The sequence below is a fragment of the Geotrypetes seraphini genome, chromosome 1 (assembly GCF_902459505.1).
Source record: "Geotrypetes seraphini chromosome 1, aGeoSer1.1, whole genome shotgun sequence".
Lineage (NCBI taxonomy): Eukaryota > Metazoa > Chordata > Amphibia > Gymnophiona > Dermophiidae > Geotrypetes > Geotrypetes seraphini.
In genome coordinates this window covers 457853788-457866959 of record NC_047084.1, presented here as the reverse complement: position 1 = coordinate 457866959, position 13172 = coordinate 457853788, and the positions used below count along the sequence as shown (strand labels likewise).

At 46.9% G+C, this 13172-nt stretch overlaps 1 protein-coding gene across 1 annotated transcript in view; it reads right to left on the bottom strand.

The window, feature by feature from the left end:
• The window catches only part of MECP2 (methyl-CpG binding protein 2), a 124468-nt gene that overhangs the window by 17313 nt on the left and 93983 nt on the right, over positions 1-13172 (bottom strand). The window lies entirely within an intron of this gene.

Here is a 13172-nt window from a genome sequence, read left to right as displayed (position 1 = left end):
TTTTGGAAGGTAAGGCTGCCATTAAGGCTCCTGACCCCTCTGTAATTTCAACCACTTAGGACCTAATGTAATTAACCAAAGAACCCTGTACATTTGTGGCATATGCAAATATGACCGAGTTTAGTTTTCTTTAATTCAACTACCCTTGATTGTGTATGGTTTCACTCTCCTTTAATGTGGACTATAATCATTGTACTGGAATTTATGATTTGATAATAATTTCTTGAATGTATTTAGTTACATGTATCAAAGTGCTTTTTGTGATCTTTGATGTGAAAATGAATAAAATAGATTTAAATAAGTAACTGTGCTTTATCCCAGGACAAGCAGGCAGCCTATTCTCAACATGTGGGTGACCTCCAAGCTAACCAGAATGGGATGGTGGGAGTGTTGGCAATTCAGGAGAATAAATTTTGTAACACTGCCTGGCCAAAATGGCCATCCTGTCTGGAAAAAGCATCCGGACAATAATGAGAGGTGACAGTATGAACCGAGGACCAAGTGGCAGCTTTACAGATTTCCTCAATAGGAGTAGATCTAAGGAAAACTACTGATGCCGCCATGGCTCTGACTTTATGGGCTGTGACTTGACTCTGTAGATGCAGTCCAACCTGAGCATAGCAGAAAGAGATGAAAGCAGCTAACCAGTTGGAGATGGTGCGCTTGGAAATCGGATGTCCCAACTTGTTTGGATCAAAGGAGACAAAAAGTTGAGGTGCAGATCTGTGTGGCTTAGTTCTTTGCAAGTAGAAGGCCAAAGCATGTTTACAGTCCAGAGTATGAAGAGCTGTTTCTCCAGAATGAGAATGAGGCTTTGGAAAAAACACTGGAAGTACAATGAATTGATTGAGATGAAATTCTGAAACCACTTTTGGTAAGAATTTAGGATGAGTACGGAGGACCACCTTGTCATGATGGAATACTGTGAGAGGTGGGTCTGCTACTAAAACTTGTAACTAGCTGACCCTGCGAGCAGACGTGAGAGCAATGAGAAAAACCACTTGCCAAGTGAGATATTCAAGATGAGCCGAAGCAATTATCATTTCTGGTGGAACTCATTATGTCACATATATAAAATGGAAAGAACAATAGCTATACAACAAGGGAACTACAAGAATTTTAATAAAATTTGGGAGCCATTAACTTCTTATTGTAATGAGTAAATACCATTTTCTATTGAAATATACAGGACGGGGGAGGTCTTATATTTTATTATTTGTATTGGGAAAATAATAGAGAGAATGATGGGAGGGGAGGGTGGTAATTTTATGTATTATAAGATAAAATAGAAAGATTGTCAAGTGATGTGTTCAACTGTATTGTTTTAATGTTTGTACACTTGATGTAAGATTGAAAATGAATAAAGAATTTAAAAAAAAAAAAGGAGGCTTCATCAATTGACAAGAACAACATTGAGATCCCAAACCACAGGAAGATGTTTGAGAGGTGGTTTGACATTGAAAAGACCTTTCATAAATCTGTAAACCACAGGATGAGCAGAAAGGGGTTTCCCTTCGATAGGCTGATGAAAAGCAACAATTGCACTGAGGTGGACTTGAAGATGTGGATTTGAAGCCTGATTGAGACAAATGGAACAGGTAATCCAAAACTGAAAACAAGGAGGTAGATTGAGGCTCCTTGTGATGAATGGTGCACCAAGCAGAAAATCTAGTCCATTTCTGATTGTAGCATTGTATAGTGGTAGGCTTCTTAGAAGCCTCTAAAATGTCCTGTACAGATTGAGAAAACTGTAGAATGGCAGTTAGGTTGAGAGGTACCAAGCTGTCAGGTGTAGAGACTGCAGGTTGGGATGAAGTAGAGACCCCTGACTCTGTGTAAGCAGAGAGGGAAAAACTGGTAGAAGTAGTGGCTCCCTGCTGCTGAGTTGAAGTAGAAGGGAGAATCAAGGTTGCCTGGGCCACCAAGGAGCTATCAGAATCGTGGTGCCATGTTCCTGTTTGTTTGACAAGTGTCTTGAGAATGGAGGGAATGCATAGAGAAACTGATTCGTCCATTCCACAAAAAAAGCATCTGCCTACAGTCGATGAGGGGAGTATATCCTGGAGCAAAACTGAGGCAGTTTGTTGCTATGGGGAGACACGAAGAGAAAAAATGTGATGAAGAGGTGAGGAATTGAGTGTAACATTCGTGAGATTGTAGAAGACGACTCAATTTGTCCGCCAGACAGTTTTTCTCTGCTTGAATGTAGAGAGCTTTCAGGAAGGTGTTGTGAAGGATTCCCCAATTCCAAACCTTCAGAGCTTCCTGGCAAAGAGGGAGAGATCCTATTCCTCCCTGCTTGTTGATATAGTACATGGCGACTTGATTGTCTGTCTGAATGAGGACTACCTGGTCGTGAAGAAGATGCTGAAAAGCTTTGATAGCATTGAAGATTGCTCTGAGTTCCAACAGTTTGATGTGACACTGACGATCCATGCTGGACCAATGACCTTGAGTACGGAGACCAGCGAGATGAGCCCCCCCAAGCATAGGTCGAAGAGTCTGTCGTGAAGACCTTCTGATGAGGGGCGTTTGAAACAGTAAACCTCTGGAGAGATTGGAAGAGAGCATCCACAAGTGGAGAGACTGTCTGAACGAAGGAGTCACTCTGATATGTTGAGAGAGTGGGTCGAAAGCCTCAGCTAGTGCTGCCTGATTCAGGAAAAAAAATTTGATTCGATTCAGCCTATTGAATCGATTTTTCGATTCGATTTAAATGCCCAAGTAGATGTTTTTTTCAAATATCCTGGTGGGTTTATTTCATAGCCTCTTCACCCACTTTGCCCTCTCCTACCCACACTGGTGCTGTGGTGTAAACAAAATAAACAAACAAAAAAGACTTTTCCTCTCTCTCTTAAATCCTAGCTCATGTTCATGGTCTAACACCACAAAATAGAAAATAAAATTATTTTTTATACCTTTTGTTGTCTGATCATTATTCAGATCTTATCGGTCCCCGGCTCCTGTTGTCTTCTGATAACTTGCTTGCCAGGGTCTCCTTCTTTCTTCTTTCTCCGTGCTAACCATCCATCTAATTTCTCTGTCCTCCCCTTCTGTTTCCCTTCCCTCCCCCAGAGGTCTAGTATCTTTCCTTTTTTTCATCTCCATCCACCTTTTCTGAGTTACCCTTTCACCTTTCATCTCTTTCTCCTTCCCCACCATCCAAGGGTCCACCATGTCTCCCTTTCTCTTCCCAACTACCCTCCTATCCAGTATCTCTATCCCCCCTCCACACCATCCCTTGTGTCCAAATTCTCTCCTTTTCTGTTCCTTCCCTCCCTAAATCCCATTGTCCACCATCTCTCTCCCTCTCCTGTTTTTAGATCCTTATTTCTTTTATCCTTCCCCCCTATCTCCCCTCTCCGTGATCTCCCCCAAGTCCATCTCCCCCCTCCACCAAATTCATTTCTCCCATCTATCTTCTCCCCATCTCTTCTCCAGTCCACCAACTCCCCATCTCCCCTCTCCCTCCATCTACCTTTTTATGGCACTCTTAAGCCCCCACCACCACCACACCCCCGCACCTTTCCCAAACAGAGTCCGTCAGGAGGGATGCATCTGGAAGAGCATCCGGTGGCGGTAGCGATCCACTCCTGCCACTACTCCTTCCGTCTTCTCTCCACTGCGGCCCGCCCTCGGTGAAAACTTCCTGTTTCTGCTTGGGTGGCCGAATGGAGAGAAGACGCCCAGAGTAGCGGTAGGGTACTGAATTGCATTCACTACCGCCGATTTTGCCTGGCCAGGGAGGAGGAGAGAGCCTTGCTGCCACCGATCTGCACCAGAGATCCGTTCAGGATTTTCCTCTGCCACCGGAGTCCTTGCTTCGATGAAACTTCCGGTTTTGCAAAACCGGAAGTTACATTAGAAGCAAGGACGCCAGTGGCAGAGAGAAAGCCCGAACGGGTCTCTGGTGCAGATCGGGGCAGCAAGGCTCTTTCCTCTCTGGCCAGGCAAAAGCGGCGGTAGAAGGGGGCCAACAAATCGGTAAGTCTGATTTTCTTCAATAACAAACCGAGTCACCCAAAGTGAATCGGAGAATCGATTCGAATCGGGCAGCACTAGCCTCAGCCCACTGAGATGCCAGGGTCCACTGAAGGATTCTGAGGTGAAGTCTGGCAAAAGGAGTCACATGAACTGTAGAGGCCATGTGATCTAGGAGAACCATCTTGCTGAAAGTGAAATGAGGGATGACACTTTGTGACAAAGTCGAATTAGAGCATCCTGACGCTGCTGAGGAAGGAATGCTCTGAGTTGTACAGTGTCCAAGACAGCTTCGATGAACTGTAGAGTTTGAGAGGGCTGTAGCAAGGATTTGGGAAAGTTGATTTCGAACCCCAAACTTTGGAGGAACCAAATAGTCTGTTGGGTCGCTACAATAACCCTGGGAGATGTTGAATCTTTGATAAGCCAGTCATCCAGGTACGGGAACACCTGTATACTATGGCTGCGCAGAGCTGCTGCTACTACAACTAGGCACTTGGTAAAAACTCTTGGAGATGACACCAGGCCGAAGGGTAGCACTCTGTATTGGAAATGCAGATTTCCCACCCGAAATCTGAAGAACTGTCGAGAGGCAGGATGAATGGGAATGTGATTGTAAGCCTCTTTGAGGTCTAGAGAACATAACCAATTGTTTTGATCTAGAAGGGGATATAAGGACGCCAGAGACAACATTTGGAATTTTTCTTTGACTAAAAATTTGTTGAGCGCTCTGAGATCCAAGATGGAGGCCAGATCGCCCGTCTTCTTCGGAACTAGGAAATAACGAGAGTAAAAACCCATGCTCTGCTGTTCCAAGGGAACTTCCTCTATGGCATAGAGACGAATCAGAGCTTGAGCTTCCTGAAGAAGAAGGGTGGTCTGCAATGAATTGGAAGGATACTCTTTTGGAGGAAGATCTGGTGGAATCTGGAAGAAACGAAGAGAGTATCCTTCCTTGAGGATAGACAGCACCCAGAGGTCTGATATAATCATCGCCCAGGAGTGGTAAAAATGATGGAGATGACCTCCAATGGGAAGGGGAGAGTGGTAAAAATGATGGAGATGACCTCCAATGGGAAGGGGAGAGGACAGAGGTAGAATGATGAAGGTTATGCTCTGTATTAGATGGTCAAAAAGGTTGAAAGGCCTTAGGCGCAGCAGGAGTCTGAGATTTTTGCTGCCTTTGCTGCTGTTGTTGTGGTTGTTTCTTAGAAGGCGCTCGTGTATAAGGAGCTGCTCTCTGTGGAAAACACCTCTGGTAAGATGGAAGAGGGCTGAAGCCTTTAGAGGTAGAAGGCTTAGGGCGAATGATGGAAGCAAACGATTTCTCATGTTCAGACAATCGTTTAGTAGCTGTCTCGATGGAATCATCAAACAATTCATTGCCCTAACAAGGAATGTTGGCCAAACGATCTTGAAGATTGGGGGATCCATGTCTACAGTGCAGAGCCAGGCAAGCCGGTGCATTGCCACTGAGAAGACAGTGGCCCTCGAGGAAAGTTCAAATGCATCATAGGAAGATTGAAGGCGATGCATACGGAGTTGTTAGATTACAAAAATTAGACAGTTCTAAGTCAAATAGATGCTGGCACTATCATCTCGATATAGGGATACTGGATCAACTGCTCTTCTTTTGTCCCTTGATACTTAGATTTTGGCAATCCATTTGGAGTCAAACCAATAGAATACTGGAAGCTCCAGTGGCATTGACATATGATACAGTGCTATTCGGCACATTAATGAGGGCCAAGAGTCCAATAACTTCATGTAATGAAAGATTAGGTTTCTTACCTCTGCTAATCTTCCTTCTTGTAGATCTTCTCTGGAAGCTGAACGTCTGGGATCTTGTATCTCTGTTAGCTTCAGCTGCAGGCAACTAAAAGATGATCCCTCCCCTTTGGGCTACCTGCCTGGGAGCTTCCTGACCTGCCCAGTTAGTAGAAAAGCCATGGAGACCTAGGACAACAGGAAACAGAAGAAAAGGAGAGGGCGTGGGAACTCCAGCCACCAGTCAATTCTGCATAATATCGTATTATACTAAAAACTACGGCCAAAAAATGGCCGACTATAACCAAACAGGTAAAACAAACATTATAAACTGCAAAACCCAGGAAAAGCCTGGAACGTGGACACAGTCTGAAGATCAGAAGGGGCAACCCCCCAGGGAACCCCCCGCCAACCCTTAAACCCTACAAAGGGGAATACACATGAAATTCTTGTGAGGCTGGTCAAAGACAGAAATCCAGCGACCTGCAAATCGGACAAAACAGATGGGCAGGTATTCAACTTCCAGAGAAGATCTACAAGAAGGAAGATTAGCAGAGGTAAGAAACCTAATCTTTCATTCTTGTACAATCTCTCTGGAAGTGAATGGCTGGGACGTATCAAAGCAGTCCCAAAACTCAGGGGGGGGCCCGATGAGCTCGCCACAAGAAGTGCCAAAGGTCGTATCACCCTTAGCAGCCATATGAAGCCGGTAAAACCTGGAAAAGTATGAAGTGAAGCCCATGTGGCCTCCCGACAAATCTCTTCAGACAAGACTGCATGAGATGCAGCCCACGAGGAAGCCATTCCTCTGGTAAAGTAAGCCTCCACACCAAGGAGAGGCTTCTTCCCTACTGTCATATAGGCCACGGAAATAACAGCAAGTATCCAACGTGAAATAGTAGTCATGGAAGCAGGTCAACCCTGATGCGCGGGGCCCTCCAGGACAAACAGATGGTCCAACAGACAGACGTCGTTAGTGGCCTCGAGGCATCTCAAAAAGGAGACACCGAACATCCAGAGACCGCAAAACACAATCCTGCAACTAGAAACCCGAAGGGCCCAAGGTAGGCCACTGAACTTCCTGGATGGGGAAAGAAAAAACACTTTCGGAAGAAAATAAATCATAGACCTCAAAAACACCACATACTCTGAGATGCGAATAAAAGGAGCTGTGCACGACAAAGCCTGTAGCTCTGACACTTGCCATGCAGAAGTGACTGCCACCAGAAAGACAGTCTTGATGTTAAGATCTCTCAGAGAGATCTCCTCCAGGGGTTCATAGAGTGAACGAGTCAGGGAGGGCAGGACCAAAATCAGGTTGAACGCCAGACAAGACAGCTGCAAGGGAGGCCTCAGCCTCCCTGCCTCCCGCAAGAACTGGACCACATCCGAGTGAGAAGCCAGAGAACCCCTGAATGAATAGGGACCTAAATAGGAGAATCTTGCAAGCCGACTCATACAGAAGAGACCGCCAGACCCTTCCTGAGGACATCCTGCAGGAAGTTCAAAACCTGAGCCAGCAACAGTATCAAAGGGACCACCCGAAGCCCCCCACACCAAGCCTGAAAACACATCCAGGCTTACGCGTAGGACGAGACCGTCTAATTCTGCTTGCACAGTAGGAGTATGGCGAGAACCACAGAGGAAAAGCCCCTGTCCATAAGGCCAAAGAGTAAACGGTCCCTGCATGAGCAACCGCGAAGGCAAGGAAGACGCAGACCGTTCTCGGAGCTCAACCTCACAAGAGCTACATACCAGGGTCATCTGGGCCAGTCCGGAGCCACAAGGATCACTGGACCGCAAAACGCACCCTATCATGGGCCATGGGGGAAAGACGTACAGGGGTCCACTGTGGGCCAAAGTCGAACCAGAGCGTCGAGTCCGACGCTGCCGACCTCTTGGCGGCGCCTCAAGAATCTGTCCACCTTCCGGTCCACTGATGACACCATCAGATTGAAGGTGGGACGACCCCAGCAGTGCACTATGGCCTTGAAAGCCAGCCCTGACAGGGACCAATCTCCCTGGTCCAGAGACTGATGACAGAGTAAGTCTGCCTAAACGTTGCCGATGCCTTCCACCTGGGCCACAGATAAGGCCAAGAGATGACTCTCCGCCTAAGCAAAGAACTGAGCCTCCAACCCCAGTCAAGGATTCCTCGTGCCCCCTTGACAATAGACATAGGCAATAGCCTTCACATAGTTCGAGAACACACGAACAGCCTTTCGGTGGTAACTCCCTCAGAATCGTAGCGGAGCTAACCAATGCACTCATAGTTCCAGCCGATTGATCAACCATCAGCTCTCTTACGGTGTCTAGTGGCCCTGGACTGGGTCGGACATGCAAACCGCTCCCTAACCAGAGAGACTCGCGTCCGCAGTCAGGGTCCCAATCCAAGACCCACAGAGGGAACCCAGTGGACAAAGTGACTGGGTTCAACCACCACATCATACTGCTAAACACCACTGCCAACCAAGACAGCTACACCCCCAACGCATCTCTCTGGGGATGCCACCGCTCCAGAAGCGAAACTGAAGAGGACACAAGCAAGCTCCTGTCCATGGGATTAAATCTATGGTCACCACCAGGAGACACAACACCTGTGGGTACTGCCAGGCCGTTGGAGACGGTCCCACTAACACATCCCAAATCGCACACCTGAGTTTACGGCTTCTAGATCCTAGCAAACAACACATCCTGTTCAAACCTGGTTGACCCGGATGATCCCCAGGTACTCCAAGTTCTGGGTCGACATGAGATGACTCTTCCACAGAGTGAGCACCCATCTGAGACATACCAGCAACGACACCACTTGGCAAACCGCCAAACTACCCTGCTCCCAAGGAGCTCTGATCTGCCAGACGTTGAGGTACAGAAGCACTAGGACACCCCGAGATCGCAGATGGGCAGCCACCACCACCATGTTCAAGGTAAAGGTCTGGTCGCCGAAGCCAAACTGAAAGGAAGCACCACAAACTGGAAATGCCTCCCAAGAACAATAAACCTCAGGAACCTCCGATCCGGAAATATCGGGAAGTGGAAACAAACTTCCGTGAAATCCAAGGAAGCCAAAAAATCCCCGGGTACCACCGCCGCTAGGCAGACCGCCCTGGGACCAGCCACCCTGCTCACCAGTCCAGAACCAGCCTGCAATTGGAGTCCTGCTTTGGCACGATGAAGAAAATTAAGTATCTCCTGAAGCCGACGGCATCCCGTAAAACGAACTCCATGGCCGCCAAATCCATTATCATGCAACTTTCCGGATGTCCCTCAGGAGAGGACTGGAAGAAGTCTGGCGGCAGCTAGAAGAACTGTAGTCAAAGACCATCTTTTAAAACCGCTAGGCCCTAGGTCGGTTTTAACCAGTCCGAAAGGAAGGCCGAAAGCCGACCCCACAGTTGGAAGGCTGCTGGCGCGCTGCACCTCCAAAGTGAGGTCTATAGGACACTCCGAAAAGCCGCCCCACCGCAGGGGTCTGGCATACTGATATTTGCCAGGAGGGACGAAAAATCGGCTGTTCCGTCCCCCCGGATGGACAAAGTCCAGAGCCAAGAAGCGCCTGAGGCTTGCGGACCTGCACACTCTCCATCAGAGCATCCAGACCGTTGCTCAGCACAGATATGGATGAAGATTCACCCAACCACTGTGGAATCCATAATAGTCTCCTGAAGAAGCACCCAGCTTAGCAAATATGGTCAAAATATCACAGAGCGCAGCTGCCAAATAATTCACTTCAGAAACCAGGAAGAGGAGATCCTGAAGAACAACCACCACAGGAACTTGACGAAGTTCAGTATGACCCCACAGAGGAAGCGGCTGCTGCAGCTCGCACTCCCTTCGCAGCAGATCAAAAGACACTACAGAACAAAATCGAGTCGTCAGTCCAGGACATCCGCCAGACAATCCCTCCAGCCTAGGGTAAGGAGGTACGTTTAGCGACCTGAGCCACCGCCAAATCCACCTTGGCGGGACTAGGCGCTTGGAAAATTACGAAACCATGGGATACAATGTAGCCCTGGCCCTAGCGCACTTCAGAAAACCCCCCGGGGCCCCCCAACCTCCAAGAGTCTTTCTGCCGAGGCAGCATGAGCTGGAAATGCAGTGGAGAGCGGGTGTGTAGAACACATGATTGAACATTCCACCTGAACTGCAGAGTCCAAGTCAAGTCCCAATGTCTGCAGGGATTCAGAGATAAAATCAGGAAGGCAACTAGATTTAGCCTGCGCACCATCTGATACTCTCCCACATCCTGAGAATCAGCATTCTGGGAATCCCCGAGATCCGCTATGCTAGTCATGCAGCGGGGCCCGCCAAATTGCCGTGCTACAGCAATGGCCTAGAAAGTGATACAGGTAACGTGACAATAGCGGGAATTTGCTGCTGACGTTCAGGCGTACCAGCAAGTATCAGATTGACATGCTGGAATCCAAAAGCTGTACAGACTGCCGCACCGCAGTCTGATAGGGAGACACAGGCATAGCCCGTTTTCTCATGAAAGCCTGAGACCTCACATCCACAAATTCCGGCAGAAATTAGGCCTCGTCAGCCTGAGCCGATCAGCAGGACTCAAATCTGAAATTGTTTGAAGAGCGATGAGACTTTCCCTGGAACTGCGCTTGTATTTTGCAAAAACACCCTCCTTGCACGATTACAGCATCCTGGACGCAGGAATTGTGTCTCTGGAGGAAAGCAGGTCCTCTCCAGAGGAGGAAAGTGCGGAATCCACACACCGGTTATGCCCCTTAGGGGCTGCGGCGCACAGAATACGCAACTGCGAAACTGCAAGCCATCCGCCGTATCTACAGCATGAATCCATGCCAACCTGTCCTGAAGTGGCCATCTGTGAAGTTTGCAGCAAAAACGAAGCTTCTAAGTCCAAAATATATAGTTTTTAAAAAACTTTAAAGAAAATCCAAGATGGCCACCGCGGGTGCCAATTTTGACATTAAAATGGCCGTTAAAAATGCAGGAAAATGCTAAAAACGGAAATTTTAGGATTTTACAGGTGGGAGGACCAGGGCATGCAGGGAAACCCCACAAAACCCCGATTTGACGACCCCCCCACCAAAATCGGGAATCTCTGTGCCTCACAGACATGTGCTGCAATGCATTTCAATAGCAGCCAGCATTACACAGTTCAAGCATAGGGAGATCATTACCTCAGGAGCTGATTAAACTGGACTTTTCAGATCTTCTGGCCGCCTCAACTTCCCTGTCACCTCAGATCATGACCACCAGGACCCCTCAGGGAAATCAAGGAAGACATGCGGCGCGGTTCCAATCCTAGCGCACCTCCTCGGAACCACAGCAGCCTGCACTCTACCCCTTTGTGGACGAACCAGGGGAGAAATGGCTCCTGAACCTGGAGACCCAATTCAATTTGCAGGCTGTCCAGAGGGCTTACTGCAGTTTCAGGCATACACAGCACCCTCCAAAAGTAGACAAACTTTAAAATGTCTGCGATCTCCTGCCAAAGGATCACTCGCACAGAGTTGATCCGCAGCATGTGGGCAAACCTGCGGAAAAATAAAAAAGAACTAGGAATTGAAAACAAATCACGAGCAGAATTAACTGAGATGATACCATGCAGAGAAGCTGCAGGACCAAACTGGGCAGGTCAGGAACTATTGGGCAGGTAGCCCAAAGGGGAGGTATCATCTTTTAGTTGCCGCAGCTGAAGTTAACAGAGATACAAGATCCCAGCCGTTCAGCTTCCAGAGAGATTGTACAAGAATAATAGATTACTTTTTATCATGATGGGAGTTGCCATTCAGCTTATTTTGAAAAATTGGGACAGGTTAAACTATAGTTATTGGTGGGAATCCTTGCGACAAACTTATAAATTTGAATATATGAGAGCAATACAATTGGGACATTATAAGAAATTCAAGGAGATTTGGGACCCATTGACAAAATTTTGTAAAGATTGATTATTGGTTTTAGCCCTTTGATTATACACGTCCAGGAGGGGTGAGGGGGAAGAGGGGATATGCCTTTACTTTATTATTTGATTGTAATTTGTTGGTCTTGATCATTTGTATTATTCTTGATTGTCTTTATGCTATATGAAAGGGTGGGTGGGAAGGGATATGTTTTTATTATTTCATTATATCATTTGATGGAATTAAGTGCTGTCTATTTGTACACTGCTTGATATGTTGCACTTGATGTTGGCTTTTAAAATGAATAAAGATATAAAAAACAAAACAAAACACTGTGGCAGGATTGGACCTTTTCAAAGAAGACTCCATGAGAAGGGTCTGATGTGATAAGTATTTCCTTTTTTCGTTTCTATTCATCTGTTTTGATTTGTTAATTTGTCAGTGAAAACTTTCTAGAAAGTATTTGTATATATGGTTCATTTGTATGTTTCTCTAGGTGGGATCATAGTCCTAACAGATCAGTTTTTAAATTTGTCTCGAGGAAGGTACTCTGTGCTGAAACAGTCAGGCATTTGACTGTCTTGAACATTCAGATCCCTATTTGCTTTCAAAGTAAATGAATCATTTACTGTTGACAAGACTGTTTGTTTGGTTTGAGGTTTGTTTGTTTTTTGCTTCTGGACTCTGGCAATTCAACAGGTGAAACCAGAGAAACCACCCCTCCAATTCTAGACCCTGAGCTGAACCATCAGCAGGGAAGATTTCTGTTAATCCAGCTTACCAGTTCCTGAGATAATGAATATAGGAGAGCCTGATATGTTTGACATACCACTGATTAGTCCGCTGGCACTGACACGACTGGAGTCTCTGGCTAAGACACTTTCATCTATGGATACTGACATAGGATGTAAGCACGTGAGCAGGTATAGGAAAGGTTTGTGCAGTGCTTGTTGCATCCACAAATGGCTAAGGGCTGATACCTGTTCAGTGTTAGAGATAGCATTTGACAACACTGTAAAGAAGTAAGAAACAAAAAAACAGAGGTAGCTTAAGCTACAAACATGTGCAACAGGGCTGTAAATAGAGGTCAGATGCTGAAGGCAGATAAAGCACAGTTACTTACCGTAACAGGTGTTATCCAGGGACAGCAGGCAGATATTCTCTACATGTGGGTAACGTCATCCACGGAGCCCCGTTGCGGATAGCTTTTCAAGCAAACTTGCTAGTGCTGCCCACGCATGCTTGTGCCTTCCTGCTCCATTAGAGGGCGCATCCCCTCCTCGTGGTCTTCAGTTCAGAAAGCTAGCAAAGAAGCCAACCTCAGGGAGGTGGGAGGGTTGCGAGAATATCTGCCTGCTGTCCCTGGATAACACCTGTTACGGTAAGTAACTGTGCTTTATCCCAGGACAAGCAGGCAGCATATTCTCTACATGTGGGTGACCTTCAAGCTTACCAAAAAGGGGATGGAGGGAAAGTTGGCAAATTAGGAAAACAGATTACGCAAAACCGACTGGCCAAACTGGCCGTCGCACCTGGAAAAGACGT